We start from the raw sequence: 6,275 nt of genomic DNA on the forward strand, positions 1-6,275 counted from the left end.
AAAATACTTTACGGTATGCAAAAAGTATTTTAAACATTCCGAGTAATTACTCTGCTTTGCCTGATATGTTTGCAGTGTTTTATTTTGGATATCGTAGAAGTGGAGACCACAAGATTTGTTTGTATTAGAACAATTGCTGCTGACCTGTAAGACTAGCAGAGTGCAGGGACTGTCAAAATTGCAGAACTCTTGAATGGAACTTGTATTCCAACTGACATTATGGTTGCTCCTTCCCTGGAGGTGTTCAAGGCCAGGTTGAGTGGGCTGTGAGCAGCCTGCTCTAGAGGGAGGTGTCCCTGCCTATAGCAGAGGATTTGGAACTAGATGACCTTAACGGTCCCTTCCAACCCAAACCATTCTATGATTCAGTGATATGCATCTCAGATGTGTTCACATTCCCCTCAGTGAATGGTCAAAGTGTGTCATGGGTCAACTTGCCCTCCTGGGGAGGGTGCCTATGTTCCCCCAGGGCTGCTTCAGCCACCAAGCTGTCATCCTCACTGCGTTCCCTGTGAGACACGGGAAATGCAGGCAGTGAACGGCCTCAAGATTGCTCAGCATAGCACGGATGTCGAATGCCGGCCCAGCCTCCATCCATCCAGCAGGGATCCCGTCAGGCAGGCGGCGTTGCCAGAAGGAGTACTCGCACTCAGCAGTGGTGGCTGTCCTCACCGGGAGCTTCAGCTCCGTCTCAGTGCAGTGGAAGAAACTGGCCTGAGGGAATCGAGCTCTGAAGCGTGGAGTTAGAGGAGAAAGGAGTTGTCAGGCTGGACGCCAGGTTATGAGATCACCCTGCTTTCTGTTGGCCGTTTGCTCAGGGCAGAGCACAGCACTCCCAGCCACCAGGTGCTCACCTGTACGTCTCTTTCTTGCCTTCTTTGCCCCCAGTGATCTCTGGCTTCCTTCACTTCTTCTACCCCGTCCTCCTGAACAAGAAGCACAGAAGCACAGACACGTTTAGGGGCAGTGTTGGAGATGGTTTTACTTCATGAAGTTTCCTTCTCTGGAGGGATGTAAGAGATGTGTGGATGGGACATCCGCTTCTTCCCTGAGCAACCTGTGTCCGTGCCTCACCACCCTTAGTGTAAAAACTTCTTCCTTATATGGAATCAGAATCTCCCCTCCTTTAGTTGGAAACCATTTCCCCTTGTCCTATCATAGCAGACCCTGCTAAAGATCCAAGCAGCTCCTAACGAGGGCAATAGGAGGAAGGACTTGCTGTGGCCTGTGAGAACCACAGAATCACAGAGCGGTATCCTGCAGCGCTGAGTGCGTAGCTCAGGGAGGGGAACCAAAGGGTGACTGTCTGGATCCTTGTCTGTCTTACTGCACAGATTGGGATGGGAAGGGACATTGGGAGGGTGATGTAGTTCAGCAAAGGGTGACAGTGCTGAGCAGCTCAGAGCTCACCTAGTTCTTGTGGACTAAACGCAAATATCAGTACAAGCTGGGACATGAGCTGCTGGAGAGGAGCTCTGCAGAGAAGGACCTGGGTGTCCTGATGGATGACACGTTGGCCACGAGCCAGCAGTGTGCCCTGGTGGCCAAGAAGGCCAATGGCATCCTGGGGTGCATTAAAAGGAGCGTGGCCAGCAGGGCAAGGGAGGTGATCCTCCCCCTCCACTCTGCTCTGGACAGGCCTCACTCCCCCTGGCGTACTGTGTCCAGTTCTGGGCTCCCTGGTACAAAAAAGAAAAGAGAGCAGCAGATGCAGGTTTCCTTCAAGGGATGCAAGAGGATCTTGCACAGCTATACACTTGAGGTGTGTAGCCCTTGAGGTGACTGGCCTTTTGGCTCACGTCATGGGAGGCAGCTAAAGAACATTTGTCACTGTTCTGGTTGGAAGGTGGATTTCACTGCGAGAACTTTCACCCTCTGTGTCACAGCTTTTGTCACCTGGTCTTTTATTGCTGTTACCGAGCTGTTGCACAGCAATTGTCCTACAGGTGGTGGGGTGATGAATAGGAGAAATCAGAAATCACGGAGAAAATTTTCCCAGGTGATAACCAGAATAAGGAAGGGAATGAGGATGCCTGGGAGGCTGAACTTGGGCAATGGAGGAATGTGCTGGGCTTGTGCACAGAAGGGCAAAACCAAGGATGAAAAAAGAGCTCCCTCAGCACAACACATCCTTGGCCTCCCTCAAACTCTCTTTGCTCCCTGCTCCCGGGGATGCAGCCCAAGGAAGGTAACAGGGATGGGGCAGGCTGAGAGAGGTGGCCCTTGCAGCATCCCCACCTCCCCTGTGGTATGCACAGCCCAGGCTTGTTTTTAACTTCTGTTTATTAAAAATGCACAGCTCTGTGGGAAACTATCTACGTGACAACGGGCACGTTTACTTGGACGTGCTGGACTCTTGAGTTGTCCTTGATGCCTTGGAACAAATAACTTGCAAGAACAGCAGGAAGCAAAGCACTGGGAAAAGCAGAAACTTTGAAACAGCAAAAGCACACAGAGACTTGCTCAAGCCAACCAATCAAATAACGCCATGTTGCAGCACGCTTTTCACAAATGCATAAAAGTCTGATTGTTCTATCAATAAACGAGTCACTTGCCTAACCATATTGGTATTGTCTCGTGATCTCTGGCGCGTGTGCTGCGACACAGCTCTGCAAAATTCCTTTTAACGGACACAAGCAAGTGAACCAACCAAGAAAAGTTCATCAGAACAGAAATCCAAATGAGGGCAAGCATTCCTTTTCCCAGCACCCAGCTTGAACTTAGGGCCTGATTCAGCCCTGATCTTTGCAGTATCCAGCACAGACAGACTACCTACTCAGGAGCTTCTTTCCCATGTGTATCCTTGTCACAGTTCTGGCCTGGTTTGGCCTGGTTCTGTGATTAATGGGGCAGAGGGACCCACAGACCCACGCTCTGAGCTGGGCCTGAAAGTAAAACAGTGGCAATGAGCTAAGGGAGAAAAATAATTTACTAAACTTGATAGCAGAACACGAGATAATACATTACAATACAGTATAACTGGAATTCAAGTTAATAAATAAATGAGAGAGAGCACCCAGATACCGAAGGCCTTACTCTAATGCTGAAGGTGAGACAGCTAGTGAGCACACACAGCAGATGAGCAGAAAAACAAGGGGATGTCTCATGACTCCCAAACACTTTGATCTTTCCCTCTAAATGGAAAATGGAAATGGAACAGTGAAGTCTTGTGGGATTTGTAGTTGTTCTCTTCTGAGAACCAGGTACCCAGCAACATCGACAATCTGTGGAACTGGAGCATTAACTCTTTAAATCCTAGTGCACCACATGATGTTATGATGTGGAATACAGATAACAAAAATCATAAAACCATGACAAGTCCTCTTCTTGAGTCCCCTCATCTCACCTTGCCTCCTGTTTTGTCTTGTCTCTTGTCCCACCCCTTCTGGCGTCCCCTTCTGTCCTCCTCTCATCACATCTCACTTCTCATCTTGCCCTCCCTGGTGTCCACTTCTGGCGTCCTCTCATCTCACCTCTTGTTTCCCCCTTTCTAGCATCCCATTCTGGCATCCCCTTTTCCCGTTCCCTTCTGATCTCCCCTTGTCTCATCTAGCCTCTTGTCTCGCCTCTTCTGGCTTTTCCTTCTGGCATCCCCTTCTGGCACCCACACATCTCATCTCGCCTCTTTTGCCGTCCCCTTCTGTCCTCCCTTCGTCTTGTCTTGCTCCTTGTCTTGCCTCATCTGCCATCTCCTTTTGGCATCCTCTTTTAGCATCCCCTTTTGCTGTCCCCATCTGGCCTCTCATCTCGTCTCACCTCTTTTGGCATCCCCTTCAGGCCTCCTCTCGTCTTGCACTGTCTGTCATCCCCCTTCTGTTCTCCCCTCAGCTCGCCTTGCCTCTCATCTCACCTGTTCTGGCATTCCCTTCTGCCCCGCCCCCCATCTCATCTCGCCTCTTGTCTTGCCCCTTCTGGCTTTTCTTTCATTCCAGCAGTACCAGAAAACATTAATTTTGTATTTTTTCTCGATGATGACACTCCCTGGTGGTTCTCTCAGGCAAGGCAGCATCCACAGATGCTGCAGGAATACACTCTGAGGCACACGGTTTGATGCCCAGGAGCTGGCCTTGATGCCCTGTGTCTGGCCTGAAGCTTCTCTCCTCCTCCTCTCCTGTGGGTTTCCTGATCCAGCAGGGACCGTGCAGGGACACACACAGCAGCAGTGCAGCCAGGAGATGCGGGCACCAGTGGCGGAACCCAGAGTCCTTTCAGAGGAGATCCAATGCTGTCACCGCCTACTAATGGGGCAAAAAAGGGCGATTCTCACATCCAGAACTTTCTGATGGTAATAATGAAACTTAATGCTGTACGATTCCATGACTTGCACAAGGGGCTGGAGAAAGACAGATTGTTTGTGGAAACACCACATAAAGGGGAACTTCACAAACAACAGAGGATTTTTTAATTAGTTTTGTAATGACTTGAATATTTAGCATTTTTGGTGGAGCTGACCACTCATTGAAATGAGTTAATCCTGCATCTTCAAGGTGAAAAACCAACTTATCTCTGCTGTCTCAAACCATAACAGCATTTGAAATGGAAAAATATGGCAAGCTCGGGTTACAGCAAACAATTTCCTGCATATTGATACACTGGGTAAACACAGTCCTGTGAACAGCAAAAACTATGCAGCCTTGCTTTCCCTTATGATAAAGGAATTTGAGAACAGGTTTCAAGATTCCCAAAAAACCCATACATTTTTAGAGATATTTGCATCTCCATTTTCAGTCAACATAAAGACATTCGCTGCAAATTTTCCAATGGAATGTATAGAGTTGCAATCACACATTCAACTCAAAGAAAAGTTGATTGCATCTCTGTACCGGACTTTTAGAAGACCTGTATTACCAGAGAACAAAATCCTTCACTTTGCAATCACACCTTATTCATGTCATGGACTTTTGGCACTATCTACAGTTGCAAACAACTATTTTCAAGGCTGAAGCACAGGAGGAGCAAAACTGGGTCCAAAATCTCTGACCATCACAGTCAAAACTCACCAAGAATAGCAACGACAGCCATTGAACCAGATACTGATACATTAGTTCCACAAAAGTAAGGCCAAATATCCCACTAGTTATAGGGTTTGTTGCCAGTTTTTAAAATATTTTATTAAAAAATATATACAAAACGAAGTTTTGTTACTTCTATACAAGATCTCTATATTTTATATGAAGCTTGAGAAGATGCCTCTCCACACAGTGCAGCCCAGGCAAGCAAACAGGTTGGACAGCCACGGCCTCGGCTGTGCAGAGGGAAGCGCCGTGCTGCAGCAGGAGCAGAGGCCGGGAGCGGCGGTGCCTGCTGAGCGCTGCAGGGACGTCCCCGACTGAAGGACAGCGCGGCGCTGGGATGGCTGTGCTCCTGGGGTGGACAGAGCTGTCAGAGGAGCGCTGCAGCTCAGCAGCGCAGTCAGCACAGAGCTCGAGGGCTCCGTCACGGGAACACGGGAACAGCTGAGCCCAGCTCCAGCCGAGCCGGCAAGGGCTGAAGACGAGAGTCCGCTCTGCAAGACTCTTACAGGATGAGAAACACCAACTGTTTTGCTCTAGGAACACAGAATGTAAAAACTTCTTGTAAGTTCCACAGAAGTAGACTTTGACACAGCCACAAAGACACTCAGGGATGGAACAGTGCATGTCCGGCAATTGCCAAGAACTGACTGGAATGGTGAAGCCGCCATCGCAGATTGCCACTGGACTCTCCCCACATGGCAAAGTGAAGTAACACAGCTTGTTCAGCAAATAGGTGAGGGTCTGAGGAGAGAGAACAGAGCAGGTGAATGAATGAACTCAAGCAAAGCAGGGGCTCACAACACCCAAATATCACTGAAGAAAACACAGAAAATACTCTAGATTTTTCAGCTGTGGGGGTAAGCTTTCAACATCCATCAGATCAGAGAGAGAACAGGGGACACAGAGTCCTAAGAGCTGGAAGGGACCTCTGAGGGCCATCAAGTCCCACTGCCCTGCAATGCACAGGGACACCACAGCTAGATCAGGTTGCCCCGGGTCTTATCCACCCCCATCTCCAGGGAGAGGGCATCAACCACAACACTAGGCAACATGTGCCAGTGCTTCATCACCCACACTGTAAAAGATTTTTACCCTACAAACAACTTAAATCTTCCCTCTTTGAGCTTGAAGCCATTTCCATTTCTTCTACTGCCACAGACCCTGCTCAAGAGTCAGTCCCTTTCCTTCCTGTCACTCCCCTTGAAACACTGACAGGCTGCTATCAGGTCACCTTAAAGCCTTCTCTTCTCCAGGCTGCAC

Source organism: Numida meleagris, unplaced genomic scaffold (assembly GCF_002078875.1).
Source record: "Numida meleagris isolate 19003 breed g44 Domestic line unplaced genomic scaffold, NumMel1.0 unplaced_Scaffold409, whole genome shotgun sequence".
NCBI lineage: Eukaryota > Metazoa > Chordata > Aves > Galliformes > Numididae > Numida > Numida meleagris.